General features: G+C 47.6%; 1 protein-coding gene across 1 annotated transcript in view; it reads right to left on the reverse strand.

The window, feature by feature from the left end:
- The window catches only part of KLHL5 (kelch like family member 5), a 506,424-nt gene that overhangs the window by 401,745 nt on the left and 87,377 nt on the right, over positions 1-17,302 (reverse strand). The window contains exon 2 of the mRNA XM_078678331.1: positions 11,806-11,882. The gene's annotated coding sequence lies outside the window, so the exon portion shown is untranslated. The remainder of the gene's footprint in view (positions 1-11,805; positions 11,883-17,302) is intronic.

The following is a 17,302-nucleotide window of genomic DNA, read 5'->3' on the forward strand; positions in this document are numbered from 1 at the left end:
CCGTTTGTTGTTTTTGTTGTTGTTATTAAAACGTTTTCACTTGATTTCTTTCTCACTTGGTTTATAGAAAGGCTTATGCAGTAGCAAATCTTAAGAACAGAGGTCCTGACGAAAGCCTGGGGCACTCTAACCCTATTGGCTGAAACATGATGGCCTTGATAACTTAGCAGTTATTTGTTAGTACTGCTCTTTGCACTGTTCTGTTTTTAGCTTAGAGGGTGAGGTGACATCTTTAATAATGTTTACATTTTCTCCTCATGACTCTATTTTAACATCACTCACTAACCTCTTGTTGCACTGCTCTTAAGTCCCAAGTGGTCCAGGACCCAAAGAATGTACAGTTGGTCCCTTTCCTTCTTGGTGTCCTTATTCTGATTCCATTGAGCGAATCCCTCTCTGGAAATTTGTCTCTATGATCAAGAGACATATCATCCATATGGGTGGATAACCAGACTGATCCCATTGATAATTGATGGGAATCCATGTTCAGCTCAATGTTTTCTTTCTGGTATGACACTCTCTCCGTTTTCCTTGTCTTTTCTAAACTATGTTTGTAGCAGCTTAAAGCACTTGGTTGCTTTTTATTGAGTTGACCCCCAGTTCAGTTGGTTATTGAGTTTGTGTAAAGTGGGAATTGGAACTGTGGCTGGTCGTTAAAATATCCCTTTGACCCTAATTTTCCCTGTTGTGTTTTTAATGCTGGCTCTGACATGGTCAGACAACCTGTACTGTTTACTTTTGACAGGTAGGCTGTCACCAGTGTCAATGTGGTGCACACACCACTCAGTGATGCTTGGGGTCAAAGAGAACAGGCCAGCAAACTGCTCCAGCACCTGCTTACATTCTCTGTGCTGCTGGTCTGTCAATTTGTGAGCGAGTACAACTCCCTCCACTGACCCATCTTGCACATTAGTGGAGAGGATGTCGGGCACAGGCTCAGTTTCCTCCTCCACACCCTCATCAGTGACCAGTAATATGGTCATGTCTGCCCTTTCATGGTGGGGTTTCAATCTAATCACATGCAGGACCCTGTGAGGGTTCCTGGGGGTGCCAAGGTCAACCAAATAGGTAACCTCACCCTTCTTTGCTAAGATTGGATAGGGCCCACTCCACTTGTCATGGAGGGCTCTGGGAGCCACTGGCTCCAACAACCACATCAACTGTCCTGGAGTATACTCTGGCATAGTAGCCTTTTGATCATACCAGTGATTCATGAGCTCCTGGCTGGCCATCAGTTTCCTGTTTGCCTTGTACATGTACTCCGCCATTCTAGATCTCAGGCCTAGCACATAATCAAGCACATAGTCCTTAGCTTCTTTAAGAGGCTGGTGTTTGGGCACCCCTCACGGGGTGCCCAAACACCAGCTCAAAGGGACTGAAACCAACCCCTTTCTGTGGCACCTCCCTGTAGGCAAACAGTAAGCATGGAAGAACATCCCATCTCCTACTGAATTTCTCAGACAACCCCTTTATCAGGACCTTCAGGGTTTTGTTGAATCTCCCAACACGACCATTTGCTTGTGGGTGATAGGGGGTGGTGAACTTGCACTTGACTCCACACTCATCCCACATAGCAGTCAGATAGCTGGACAGGAAGTTTGTGCCCCTATCTGACACCACCTCTTTTGGAAAACCCACTCTGGTGAACACACCAAGCAGTGCTCTAGATACCGCAGGACCATCAATGGTTCTAAGAGGTATGGCTTCAGGGTATCTAGTAGCATGGTCAACCACCACTGATGCAGTAGGTGGGTCCAGGGGACCAACAATGTCCATCCCCACCCTTTCAAAAGGAACCCCAACCACTGGCAGTGGTATTAGGGAGCCGTTGTCATGCCCCCAGCCTTGCCCCATGCCTGACAGGTGACACAGGAGCTGCAAAACTCCTTTACCTTTTCAGACATATTGGGCCAGTAGAAATGGTTCACCAACCGGTTCCATGTCTTTGTCTGTCCCAAATGTCCTGCCAAGGGGATATCATGATCCAAAGTCAGGATGAACTCTCTGTACTTCTGGGGCACCACCAACCTCCGGGTGGCTACTTCCTTGAGGTTTCAGCCCTCAGTATAAAGCAGTCCAAATTTCCAGTAGAGTTTGTGAAACCCACTGTCATCCCCTCCTCTTGCTCAATCCGCCTCAAGCTCTCAAGGGTGGGACAGTCACGCTGTCCCTGACTGAACTGCTCTCTGGGTCCACCTGCTCCAGTCAGTTCTGCCAAATCTGACAGCTCTGGCAGGGATGGAGGCCCTCACTCAGAGGCCAGATACCCCCCATCAGGGTTAGATTCTTCCTGCACCTCTGGAGTTCCCTGGGCTGGCTTACCAGGCCCAGTGACCTTGTCCTTGGATGTTTGGCCCTTTGTTCCAGGGTCCAAGTGTCCAGTCTCTCCCTTCTGACACGTCTGTGACCTATTCACAGCACATACCCACTCAGGGAGCTCCAATATTTTCATATGGAGTCCTCTCTCCGCCTCTGACCACGCAGAGGCTTCAAGATCATTGCCCAGTAAACACTGGACTGGGAGCACCTTTGACACAGCTACCTTCATAGGGCCAGTCACACCTCCCCATTCCAAATCCACTACAGCCATAGGATGGAGTTTGGTAGTGCGGTCTGCATATGTCACCTGGTGAAACTCACCAGGTAACATCTCTCTGGAGGCACCAGTTCATCCAGGACCATAGTTACACTAGCCCCAGTGTCTCTGAAAGCCTCAACCCCAGTCCCATTCACTTTAGTCCTCTGCCTGTACGTGTTCATGTTTGGAGGTAAGGGTGGAAATATTCACCCCTCCCAGGGACACTAAGGTTGCTTCCACCACCTGACTACCCCTCTCTGGGGCACCACTCTCCACCCCTACAATGACACTGGCAATCCCTGTGGATGGCTCCTTAGGGGGGAGCTTCTTGGTGCAGACAGCATCTACCTGCTTGTGCCCTGGCTGTTGACAGTCATAGCACTTACCCACCTTTGAGGAATCAAAGAACCTACCAGGCTTTCCCTGAAACCCCTTCCCTTTGAATTTGGGTTGGCTCGGGCCCCACCTCCTTGTGCAGGTTTTTTTGAGTCTTCGGAGGACTCCGAAGGTTTTTGACTTCATTTCCCTGGGGTTTCCCCCTGGGGAGGGACCTGTCCTCCTTTCTTCTGGTCACCCCTTGGTGTTGAATGGAAACCCAGGTTCTCACCCACTCATCAGCTGATTCCACAGCTCTCTGGGGTCTGTCAGCTTAGAGTCCACTAGATACTGGCGTAATATTCTCTTCTGCACAATGAGTCAAAATGTGTTCTTTTTAAAACAAATTATACAATCCCTCATATGTGTAAACTTTGTTACCAACAATCCAGCCTTCCAGTGACTTTACTGAAACGTACACAAAGTCTACCCAAGACTTTGAACTCAATTTCTGGGTGCCTCTAAACTTCACCCTGTACTGTTCTAGAGTCAGACCAAATCTCTTGACTAAGCATGCCTTCATCTGTTGGTATGATTCTGCATCCTCTTCCTTCAGGGTCAGGAGCCTATCCCGCCCAGATACTGGAATCAACTCCCTCAGGAGTGCACCCCAATACCTAGAGTGGACCCTACTCATTTTAAGGGCCCTCTCAAAAGCAGCTAGCCACCTGTCAATGTCATGCCCCTCAGTGTAATTGGGTACTATGCCCGTGGGAAGTTTAGGTTCAAATCTACCACCCCTGGATATCTCAGCATCTTCTTCACTTTCACTGCCACCATTCCTTTTCTCTTCATTATCCCAGCTCTTCTCAGCCAAGTCCAGTTTCCTTTGCTCTAAAGCTATCAAAGCTAATTGAGCCTGATGCTGTCTCTCTGCAAGGGACCCTTCCCCACTCCCACCACCAGCTTGGTTCACCTGGCTAACACTAGTCAAAATCGAAAAGGTTTCGTCCTCACCACTCTCTCGGGTGAGGTTGGGGGGGAACATCTTCCTCAGCTGCCCTGGCCCAGGCCTTTAGGGTCTCAAGCAACCGTGCCTTTCTCATCTTCTTGCAAGCACTCAGCCCCCTAAGCCTAGACTGTTCCCTAAGATCAGGCATCTTAAACTGAGACAGTTTAGCCAGGTCCAGCTCCATGGTTCCCTAGTTTTGGGTCACAAAAAACTAGGCACAACAGACTTAGAACAATTTGGAAAAATCAAAATAATGGATTAAGAAATCGATTAGTTCAAATTCCAAAAATCAAACTCAAAAGTTTTCTTCTAAAGCAATTTAGAGGATTTTTATAATCTTAAATCATTCACTGAAAGGTGTACTTTTCATACACAAGTCCTCATCCACACCGCTGAGCACCAAATATTGGAAAGTGGGTTGTTGGTAGGTGCAAATGTAGGTCTGCCCCTGGCAATAAGGGCACTAACACATGATAGGACACAGCATAGCTCTTAGAAAATTTAATCCTATGCTCAACCCTTCGTAACGTGGCTGCGAGCAGACAGGCTTAACTTCAACGACAGGTATGTAAAGCATTTAAAAACACAATTTCAGTAAATAATTAAGACACAACACAAAATAAAAATCCAACACCAATTTATAAAAATAGGTAATATTTTTATCTTTAATTGACACCAAATAGAAAAAGATCCACTGTAGGGAACCAGAGACACAAATTTTTAAAGATTAGTCACTATCTAGTGCTTCGAAACCAACAGTGCCCCTTTCAGTCTTTTCATTTTCTCCGACAAGGACACACCTTTAGAAATTGTTCTGAAGAATTTTCTCACCACTGTGTTGTGCCTCCTTCTTCAGCAAGCGAGGTCCAGTTAGAACTCCTTCCTTAAGTTCTGCTTGCGGGTCCCAAAGTATCCAACACACAATCCAAGGTTCTGGAATCTCCAAGAGGGTCCTTGAAAGTGTGATACTTCAATTCCGCAATCCACTTGAACAAACCCCTTACAAATCCACTAGTACTCCAGGCTGGAAATTCTTTGTGGGGCTGTCCAGGTGAGCTCTGTTCACCTGTAGCTTGCAGGGAGTCCACCAAGTCCTTTTGCAGCAAGGTAATCCACAAGGCTGCAGTTTCACTTGGTGCAGTCTTCAGAAGTCAGGCCTTAGAAATCTTTGCACAGCAAAACTTCTCAGCAGGGCACTTCTTGCTTCAGTAAGTTTCAAACAGCAGATCTGGAGGGCTCTGCCCCTCTCAGATACTTATTCAAAATTCTCTGGGTCAAGCACAAGGTCACTTCTGACCAATGAGAGCATGGTAACTCCTCATAGTTATGACCACATCCTGTAGAGTGTGGCATTTCTTTTTGTCCCAGAGTGCACCAATCTTCCAAATCCATAATGGCTGATTTTCCAGCAAGGAGGTAAGAGCTGGCTGAACACACCCCCTGGGATGGATTATTTCCATGGACTCTCCCCCTACCATCTGCACATACCTTCCTTAAGCCTAGCCCTGCCTCTGGGGCAAGAGTGTCAGAGTGAAACTGAAACCCAGGCCTCCCCTCTGCCTTTGAAGAGCATGGTTTACGACTCCACCCACTGGCCTGGCATTCCTATAGACCAGCACTCTGCCCCCCCACCAGCAGAGTGGTTCTTTATCACCTCTTCAAAGCAGCCTGGCTAATCCACTTAACTCTGACCAATCAGGGCAGACCACTGGAAGGCTGAACTTGGACTTACAAACAAGGACGTCTTATAACTTCTTGTATGTACACTTTAGGAGAAATTCAACAATATAATATTGTTGGATTTACTACTACCATTCTGGGAAGTCTTTGAATGGTCCGGCTAGTACTCTCCTATCCTATCCTATTTATTAATCAATAACGTCCGGACATGTTAGCCTATGGGCCATGGAGTTTGCAATGGGGAAAATGACTTGAGCCAGTTTTCTAGCACCAGGGCTTATAAAAACATATTTTATAAGTATTTCCCTAATTTCTACATGGCCCCCACATCTGTGCAACTAGGGGAGACTTTAGGGGTTCTGAATCTGCAGAAATATTGCAGATCCTCCTTACCCAGTGCTCCTAGCATCAAAGTCGAATTTGAGCAGCACTTTAAAACAATGTGGGGAGTGAAATGTGAAATTTCACTTTACCCAGGCATTTAAAAACTCATTTTATAAGGGTGTACCTTATAGATAACTGATCTCCCCATTCCCCCCCCCACCCCACCCCTGGGATACCCAGGGGAGACCCTGGGGGTCCTTAATATGCCAAAACATTGTAGGTTTTCCATTTTTAAGTGCCCCTACCACCAAAGTCGAGTTTGGGCATGATTTACTGTTTAAAAGCAGTCCTGGCAATCAGTGCTGCTTTTAAACACACCTCAGGCTTCAGCACTGCACACACGCTAGTGCAGAAAAAGTTGCTGGCCTCTAAACTGCCATACCCCAGGGTACTGGGGCCTTCTAGGTAGTTTCAATCCCCTGCCTTATTATATACTAGGGGCCTGTGGTGTAGGTCATGCCAATTACAGGGGTACCCCACCATATCATAGTGTACCCTAGTGTATGTTGGGTGTTTTAACTGTTCTAATGTGTTCCTTTCAGCTCAACACTGGCCCTGGGCCTAGTTAGGCAGAGCCCAGGGTCAGTCAAAATCAGTTACCACAAGCATCAGTCAGCAAAACGTTGGGGGTGCCCAGGGCACAGGATGACTTTGCAACAACTACACTTTGCTATTTCAGAGAGTAACCTATGAAACCATCAGAGAAAAGCTACTGTGAGGGTTCTAGTGCTTTTAGGTCATGCTTAGAGACAGATTGAACTGTCTCACCAGCTTCATGTAATCAAAAGAAACAATACACAAAAAAAACACACATATTATATATATATGTATATTTTGAGGAGCTTTGAGTGAGATCTTTGTATCCATCGGCCGGTTCAACAGTTATCGATTTTGCCTCCTCCCATGACACCATACAGGATGATGAAATGTGTCCACCTACTTCAGCCGTTGGTTCCCTTGCACTGCAACAGCATTTTTTGCCTGATCACACATGCACATCTGGTTAAAAAAAGAGCACTTCAGTGCCAGGGCTAGTGGGCCAATACTTTACTTTGCTAATGCTCTTTTCCTTCCATTCTTTATCTAAATATATTTCATCAGTCATCATTGTGAGTTTACACTATGTCTTGAGGGTACAGTAATTCAAAACTAATAGTATATTTTCTTTGTGTCAATAGGAATCATATTTTCCTTTGGTGTGTTTAATACTAAAAAACTAAACTAAAAAACTAAACTGGTTTTGAGGCCTGTCCTAAGTGCACCTGCCTGCTATGAAGCACCCAATATGCTCTATTAAAATCATATTTGATGTTTTATTTATTTACTTTTAATTTTTAAGTTTAGGCGGTCGCCTGTTTTTCCTTTTTATTTTGTGGCCCATGCTTGCAATACATTTTTTTTTAAATCACACCTGCTTGCCAAAAACAGACCTACACGCTTGACCAATGCCTGATATTCATTACGTTAGCTCTTAAATCCAGCATGCCGAACGCACTCTTTTCTTGTGACCACACGTAGCACCTAAAACGTATGCAAAATTCAACAGAACGTAAACAGAGCTATGCTCTAGGACACCCCCGCGCCGCACGGCCACCAGCTGCTGTGTGCGTGCTCCCTGCCTGCTGCCTCGCTAGCCGAGCTCCGCCGCGTGGCCACGCCCCCTGCCTTCTTGCAGCGTGGTCCGCGACCTGCCCCCGTCGTCATTGGTGTTTAGAACTGTTTTTAGTGTTTCCCTGTAATTTGTAATTTGTATTTGCCTTCTGTATAGCCTGTTGTTTTGCCTGTTTTGCCCCCTGCGTCCTCCCTCCCCGCTTCCCGCCACCGCCGCTAACCCCGCCCCTTTTGCCTTCTCTACCCTCCCCGCTCCCGCCTCCCAGCTGCTCCGCCCCCCGCGCACTTCGCCATATATGGCGACCGTGCGAACGCGCAGCGTTGACGCGCAGCGGGTGCGCCGATTGTGCGCCGAAGGCGCGCCAAAGGTAAGCCCGTCTGCGCCCGTCCGCGCCTGGACCGCGCCCAGTGCCAGGACCTCTGGCCCCCACCGACGGAAGCCGACCCGACGAACCTACAACGCCGCCGAACTCATCGCACTCAACACCGGCGCCATCCCGGGATGCCACCGAGCCACCCCGAAGCACACCCACGGACCCTTCAGCTGCCACGCCTGCAAGTTCTCCTGCGTCCGGACCTACCCCGCACCAACACCCGCCAAGCCGAACGCCAGCAGCAACCACCTCAAGTGCATCCTGCTCAACACCCGCTCCGTCCACAGACACGCCATCGAACTCTGGAACCTCCTCGACACCACAGCCCCTGACATCGCCTTCCTCACGGAGACCTGGATGAACGCCTCCTCAGCACCCGACATCGCCATCGCCATCCCAGAGGGCTACAAGATCACCCGGAGGGAACGCACCGCCAACCAGACGGGAGGAGGCATCGCCATCATCCACAGGGACACCATCCGCATCACGACCAACACCGACGACACCCTAACCACCGCCGAACACCTGCACTTCCAGATCCACACCGACCCGAAGACCACCCTCAGAGGCACCCTGATCTACCGACCCCCGGGACCACGCACACGATTCAGCGAGGACATCGCCGACTTCATCAGCCCGCATGCCCTCCCCTCCGCCGACTACATCCTCCTGGGGGACCTCAACTTCCACCTGGAGAACAACAGCGACCGGAACACCATCACCCTGCTCGACAACCTCGCCAACCTCGGACTCAAACAGCTGGTGTCCACCCCCACCCACCTCGCCGGACACACACTCGACGCCGTCTTCTCATCCAGCAAAGACATCGCCTTCAGCCACGCAACAGGACTCCACTGGACGGACCACAGCTGTGTCCACTTCACCTTCAAAAGAACGACGATCCACCACCACCAGCAACAGGTCGCCCGAAGAAGCTGGAACAAGATCACAGCCGACCAGCTCACCGCCTCCCTGAGCCAGCACCCTCCTGCCGGCTCAACGAACCCCAGCCAGGCCGCCGACAACCTCACGAAGTGGATCAGCAACTGCGCGGACGAACTCGCCCCTCTGAGGATCCCGCCCAGCAGATCCGGCAGCAGAAAAACCCCATGGTTCACCGACGAACTCAAGAGCTCCAAGAAGAACTGCCGAGCCCTCGAGAAAGTATGGAGAAGGGAACCAACAATGAACAACATGTCCACCCTCAAGCTCGCCACCCGGAAACACCACCAACTGATCCGCGCCACCAAGAAAACTGCATACAAGGACCGCCTGGACAACAACGCACACAACTGCAAGGAACTCTTCAACATCGTGAAAGAGCTCTCCAACCCCAACGCCGGAAACAACGACATCACCCCTTCGCAAGACCTCTGCAACTCCCTCGCCTCCTACTTCCACAACAAGATCGCGGACATACACAACAGCTTCAGCATCCAACCAACGCACGCCACAACCGCAGCAACGCCACCCACCACCACCCTCCGCGCCTGGACCCCGGTCAGCACCGAAGACACCATCCGCACGATGAACTCCATCCACTCCGGATCTCCAACCGACCCCTGCCCTCACCAAGTCTTCAACAAAGCCGACGTTGTCATCGCACCCCACCTGCGGGACATTATCAACACCTCCTTCGACACCGCCACCTTCCCTGAGAGCTGGAAGCACGGCGAACTCAGCGCTCTACTCAAGAAACCTACAGCGGACCCCACCGAACTCAAGAATTACCGTCCCATCTCGCTCCTCCCGTTCCCGGCCAAAGTCATCGAAAAGACCGTCAACAAACAGCTGGCCGCCTTCCTCGAGACAAATGGATCCCTCGACCCCTCACAGTCTGGCTTCCGAGCCAACCACAGCACCGAGACCGCCCTCATCACTGCCACCGATGACATCCGAACCCTGATGGACAACGGAGAAACAGCGGCCCTCATCCTCCTGGACCTCTCCGCGGCATTCGACACTGTCTGCCACCGCACCCTAGTGCAGCGCCTTGGCAACATCGGAATCCAGGAGAAGGCACTGGAATGGATCACCTCCTTCCTCGACAGAAGAACACAGAGAGTCCGCCTACCACCGTACAAGTCTGAGGCCACCGAAGTCATCTGCGGCGTCCCTCAAGGATCCTCGTTGAGCCCCACCCTATTCAACGTCTACATGAGCCCCCTCGCGGCCATCGCACGCCAACACAACCTCAACATAATCTCCTACGCCGACGACACCCAACTGATCCTCTCCCTGACCAACGACCCCACCGCCGCCAGAGCCAACCTGCACGAAGGGATGAGAGATGTAGCCGAGTGGATGACGACCAGCCGCCTGAAACTGAACTCAGACAAGACGGAGGTCCTCATCCTGGGCTCCTCGCCCTCCGCCTGGGACGACTCCTGGTGGCCCCCCGCCCTGGGCACCGCACCCAAACCGACGGACCACGCACGCAACCTGGGCTTCATCCTGGACTCCTCCCTCTCCATGACCAGACAAGTCAACGCCGTCTCCTCGTCATGCTTCAACATCCTGCGCATGCTACGGAAGATCTTCTGGTGGATCCCCACCGAGACCAGGAAGACTGTCACCCAGGCCCTCGTCACCAGCCGACTGGACTACGGCAACGCCCTCTACGCCGGAACCACTGCCAAACTCCAGAAGAGACTCCAGCGGATCCAGAACGCCTCAGCCAGACTCATCCTCGACATCCCACGAAACAGCCACATCTCCGGACACCTGAGAGGCCTGCACTGGCTCCCCGTCAACAAAAGAATCACCTTCCGCCTCCTCACCCACGCACACAAAGCCCTACACGACCAAGGCCCGAGCTACCTCAACAACCGAATCAACTTCTACGCTCCCATGCGCCACCTCAGATCAACCAGCCACGCCCTCGCCGCCGTCCCCCGCATCCGAAGAGCGACAACAGGAGGAAGGTCCTTCTCCTACCTGGCCGCCAAGACTTGGAACTCCCTCCCGACCGACCTGCGCCTGACCCAGGACCACCTCTCCTTCAGGAAGAAGCTTAAGACCTGGCTGTTCGAGCAGTAAAGGCACCCCCCCCTCCTAGCGCCTTGAGACCCTACGGGTGAGTAGTGCGCTCTATAAATGTATTGATTGATTGATTGATTGATGTTTTTGGCAGTGTATGTTAAATTCATTATCATTTTATATTTTACTACGATACGGTATAATCAACTAGAAAGCAGTAAAGTCTATTTATCCAGACCTGTAAAGTACACACACAACTTTTTAAACCGTTTTTGGACATAGACTGAGTTCGGAGGTGAAACTAGACTCTTGGAGCTCTCTTCCACTGAGGAAATATCCACTGTGCACCCTTTATCCCTAACCAATCGATATATTTATATTAAATATAGCTGCAGACTTTACATTCACAACAAGATCTCTCAGTAAAATAAGTTGGTTAAATTTGTTTAGATCACTCATCTACCAAGATCAAATCTATTTCCTAAACTTGGAAATCTACCATGAAATGTGCCTTAAAATGAGTTTAAAAAAAACAATCTTAAAGAAGACTAAACGTCAACAATACAAAACAAAACTTCGACATCCTCACTGGCTGCCGCTGCGCGTTTGCATATAAATATCCTTGGGCTGTGATAGTACGACAGGAAAATATTGCTTTTCAGAAAATATTGTTACTCGTGTTTCAATATAGAAAGGCAGCGGTAACTGGACAAAAGCGGCTAAAAATAAGAAAAAAAAAACAATGCAGCAGTTTTGATTCTCAATATGAAGCCAAAACACAGAAAAAATAAACATGCGAGAGAATCAATGGTAACTGTATTTGAAATGGACTACACGCATTGTTTTCACTGTTACATAATTATAACAATTACCTGCAGTCTCCTCAAGCAGCTCGCAGAACTCGCCAGTCATTTGTTCTCATTGTTCAAACCTTCACACACAGCTGCATCTAAAAGGAGAAAAACATTCTTAATTAATCCTTTCAGAAACTGTGAAAAAAGGGCTATTTCTCTGCCCTTAGTCAAGGTCACAAATCGAGAGGCAGCGAAGTCAAGCAAGCACGTGGCATGCAGGCTCATTGCCACAAAGACAAAAGGCTCGGTTGGCCTAGTGGTTCACAAAAGGCCAGCTTCGTGAGTCGGAAATTCGCTTCCGTTTGCAGAAAGCTTTCATTGTATTCACAAATATGTTCTATCAAGTGCAGGACAAAGGAAAACATATGCTCGGTTTTCGATTTCTGAAGAAATCGTTGTCCGTTTTTTCTTTTCGCACAGGTCTTTGATCTGAGCTGATAAGGAATCCAGGAAGAAAAGGGCGTACAGACTGGAGAGGAGCCGGATATGGGACCAGAGCAAGTACCAACGGAGAAACTGAATTGAGACCAGCAGCAAGCAACCCAAAAGAAGAAACGTGATAGGGACCACGAACAAGCAACACAGAAGGAGAAACTGGACAGTAACTAAGAGGAAGGAAACACAGAAGGAGAAACAGGATAGGAACTAAGAGCAAGCAACACAGAAGAAACTGGATATGGACCAGGAGCAAACAACACAGAAAGAGAAACTGGATAGGGACCAGGAGCAAGCAATACAGAAGGAGAAACTGGATAGGGACCAGGAGCAAGCAACACAGAAAGATAAACTGGATAGGCACCAGGAGCAAGCAGCACAGAAGGAGAAACTGGATAGTAACGAAGAGGAAGAAAACACAGAAGGAGAAACAGGATAGGAACTAAGAGCAAGCAACACAGAAGAAACTGGATATGGACCAGGAGCAAGCAACACAGAAAGAGAAACTGGATAGGCACCAGGAGCAAGCAGCACAGAAGGAGAAACTGGATAGTAACGAAGAGGAAGAAAACACAGAAGGAGAAACAGGATAGGAACTAAGAGCAAGCAACACAGAAGAAACTGGATATGGACCAGGAGCAAGCAACACAGAAAGAGAAACTGGATAGGGACCAGGAGCAAGCAACACAAAGAGAAACTGGATATGGACCAGGAGCAAGCAACACAGAAAGAGAAACTGGATAGGAACTAAGAGCAAGAATACACAGAAGAAGAAACTGGATAGGGACCAGGAGCAAGCAGCACAGAAGGAGAAACTGGATAGTAACGAAGAGGAAGAAAACACAGAAGGAGAAACAGGATAGGAACTAAGAGCAAGCAACACAGAAGAAACTGGATATGGACCAGGAGCAAGCAACACAGAAAGAGAAACTGGATAGGGACCAGGAGCAAGCAACACAAAGAGAAACTGGATATGGACCAGGAGCAAGCAACACAGAAAGAGAAACTGGATAGGAACTAAGAGCAAGAATACACAGAAGAAGAAACTGGATAGGGACCAGGAGCAAGCAACACAGAAAGAGAAACTGGATAGGAACTAAGAGCAAGAATACACAGAAGGAGAAACTGGATAGGAACTAAGCGCAAGCAACACAGAAAGAGAAACTGGCTAGGAACCAAGAGCAAGTAACACAGAAACAGAAACTGGATAGGAACTAAGAGCAAGCAGCACAGAAGAAGAAACTGGATAGGGACCAGGAGCAAGTAACACAGAGGGAGAAATTGGCTAGGAACCTGGAGCAAGTAACACAGAAGGAGAAAATGGATGGGAACTAGGACCAAGCAAAAGAAAGAAAAACTGGATAGCAACAAGGGGCAAGCAACACAGAAGAAGAAACTGGATAGCAACTAGGAGCAAGCAACATATAAGAAGAAACTGGATAGGGACCAGGAGCAACCATCACAAAAGGAAAAACAGGATAGGGACGTGGAGTTAGGAACACAGATGGCAAAACTGCATAGGAACCAGGAGCAAGTAACACAGAAGAAGAAACTGGCTCGGAACCAGGAGCATCCACCACAGAAGGAACAAACATTTGCAATGCAATAGGTCTCGCATTATGAAAGTTTGAGCTATTGGCATTGCTAAATAATGCAACACCAATAGCTCAAACTTTAATAATGCGAGACCTATTAGACTGAAAATGCTTGTTCTATCAGTCAAGCCCTAATAGGAGCCTGACTAGATTATCGTAATGTTCTCTTTCTGGGCCTGGCATTTTTTTCACTCCACAAAGTTTCACAGCTCGTCGTCTTATATTTCTTAGCCAAACACAAATCTCTGGCCAGCTGAGATTTCTGCACTGGATTCCAGTGGACACATTGTTTTCAAAACCATTGAATTTGCAGTAAAGCGCTAAGTCCTGCTTTTAATAAATGCAAGTTCTCATGGTGTAAACCCACCAGAACGCTGTGATGTTTATCAGCCAATTTACTGCAAATCTGTAAATTAAGTAAAGTTCGTCAAGGAGGGCACATCTTTGGCTTTCCATATTGCCACCCTCTGGAATTCATCAAATTCAAAACAAAAAGCTATTTACTTCGTTTTAACCAGTTATTTAGGAATGTATTTAAAAAAAAACGAAACTTGTTTAAGAACTTCAAGGGAATATGAGGGTAGAAGCATCTACATATGGCACTTCTAGGTGAGGCAGAAGGACCACCGCACACCTGTTGTTACCCAATGACATCACAGGATTGGCCCTTTGTCACAAGGGCTTAGCAAGGATGTCATGGGCCGTAGAATAAACAAAGATGTAGATCCCTCTCACAAAGTAAAATGCAGTGATAACCTGGGTCAGTACGCCTGCAGGCCTCTGGGGCCTGGTGCCAAGCCCCAGCTGCATGATTGATAAATACACCCATATTTGTCCAACAGTTCACCCCTCGTGCTGCTGGGAGCCCAGAGGAAAGGTCAGCAATGGAAACTAGAGAAAGTAAACACAGCTTTCAGAGCTCGGTTTGCTTTCTATCCCTGGCATTGTCTTCAGGGCGCATCATCTCGTGCCCTTGTCTGCCATGAGCGTGCTGCTGCTTGACTGCGGATGGAATACAGGGCTGCCCAGCCAGCCAATATACCCGACATTGTAAACTGGGTGATGTGACTCCGTGGACTGTGACACTGCACCCGGGCATCTTGATTTTAACATAACGTGTATTTGTAAAGCATACATTCACCCAAGGATATCTTGGCGCTGAACAGATTTTTATTGTAACCCAACTCAACGCACATATTTTATCGACCGCAGGAGGATGAAAGGCTGGGTGGACCCACCGGGATTTGAACCTGTGACCATGAAGTGGAACACAAGCATTAGTCCACTAGGCCACCCGGCACGGCTGAAATCCGATGGTCACAGGTTTGAGTCTAACATGCCCTCTCAGCCTTTCATCTCCCAAAGGCTGGTAAAGCACAGGCGGTTTGGTAAAAATAAATATCTGTCATTTGTCAAGGGAGCCAACAGTCTCTTTGGGGTGAGCAGGCGCTTTGGTAGGGCACGTGCTATGCTACACCAGATGCGCTACAGAAGCGGTTTGAGCCTTGATCAGATGCCCATCAGTTAAGAAGTGCAACTTTATGTCCATGAGTTAGAATAAATGACCAAATGCAAAATATGTCTAGTGTTGAAATGTGCTCTCCCTAATTCCATAGTTTTTTGTGTGAAAATATAGTTCTGGTTATGTTATGGTCCCTTGTGTAAGAGAGAGAAGCTGTGCTTGTTTTCACTGTTCCTACTGTCATTATGTGCAAGAGTCAAACATACTACAGTGCACAGCACCAGAAAGATGGCAAAAATGGAGGAATCTGGCTTTTAAACATTACCAAAAAAGATCCAATATCTGTTGTTAATGAATCATGTTCATGTGTAATGTCTTTATTATCAAAGAAAAGGCATAATGGGTGAACAGCCCTTCTTAAAAAAAAAATTAATAAACTGCTCTGTTTCATTTCTTTCACGTACATTTATGTTGCAGTTATGATAATAAAGCAACTTCATATTGCATCAGGTTGGTTTCAACTTATACATATTAAAACTTGGAAAACCTCTATTTGTTCACTGTCTTATTGACTAAAGACAGCAAAAACAGAGAAAATTGAGGTGGCTGCACTGATGTAACAATACCTCCATGATACAGGCTGCAGCAACCTAGGGTCCACATTCCATTGCCTTGGTGACAGAGCACTTTTGTACTGGTGAGGCTGCAATTTAGACAGATCTTTACTGACCAGTTCAAAATTGTGTTTGCAGGGACCTATCTGTGCGAGCACTGCACCAAGTGAAGTCAAATTTTGGACTAGTTGGTCAATCCAAGCCCTGTTGCAAGATTGTTCAGTCATGGGGCAATTCTTGCAACCCGACCCAGTATCTGGTCTTCTCCTAAAGATGCAAGAAGAACAAGAGGCAGTGCATGCACTGTCTCAGGCGTATAAAGGTGCTAGTCAGTATGCTAAAGGATTTAACACCGTCTCACATGTAGAATGGTTGCAAAGCAGTGTAAAACTGTTGTATAGCTCCTATATATCCTTATATCGTGTTAAGTTAGCATAGGTACATTTGAGATTTAAACGCCATTTTTCCTTTCTTGCAACTTCTGCACACGACCCTTAATTGTTGACTTAGCTTTCAACCTAGTGGTTTGCCGTGGTGTATGTGAGAATAATATGTTATTGCTCTGATATCAGTTTTGTTTAATAAACCATGTCTGCACGGAGAGTGCTGAAGTTTCAGGAGCAACACGATATGGAATTGTTATGAGGTCTGATCTCCACGCCTTCATAGTCATAACACAAGTGCAGCCTTTGCCAACTTGGGCTTGAGGCGGGATTGATATTGCTTTGCACGAGAATTGTTAACACACTTGATGCGGTGCACATGCAGAGAGAGCTGGTGTATGCTGATGTGATTCCTTCATGCTAGGACACTAAGGTATGGGCCCGCCCTAAAACAACCCAAAGAGACCTTCTTAGATAATAATATAATATATGTGTTAGGGAGGGTGAGATATAAGTGTTGTTAACTCTTATTCATTACAGCATGTTAACATGCTGTCACCATTCGCTTTTTATGTCTTAGTAACTATGCTGATAATTTTGCTACTGATAATAAGTATACTTGTATTATCAAAGATACTGCGCCTGAGAAGACGGCATTAGTAAATAAACATTTCAAATGCACATGTGTCTTCTTTACTCCATGTTCTGGTTTGTAATGATAATATAACGAAAGAGTGTTCATGAGTCCCACGTACCCTGAGGTACTGTAAGTTCATGTTCTGGTTTGTCTAAACATTGGGTGTTTGATATGTCCAATGAGACACTGTAGCTAGCTCGGTAAGGGGTGAGTTGGTTGCTAAGGTAAGTTTTGGGACACCCTAATTTGCCAAGGTTCCACTCCTCTGTGCACAGTTCTGTGTGAGTACAGAAACCCTGCAACATGGCGCCCAACGGTTTTCGGTGGTCTTATATCATGACACTCGAGTAGTTTATCATTCATGCCTTAACCCCTTCACATCCGTTTCC

The sequence above is a fragment of the Lissotriton helveticus genome, chromosome 2_2, assembly GCF_964261635.1.
Source record: "Lissotriton helveticus chromosome 2_2, aLisHel1.1, whole genome shotgun sequence".
NCBI classification, from domain to species: domain Eukaryota; kingdom Metazoa; phylum Chordata; class Amphibia; order Caudata; family Salamandridae; genus Lissotriton; species Lissotriton helveticus.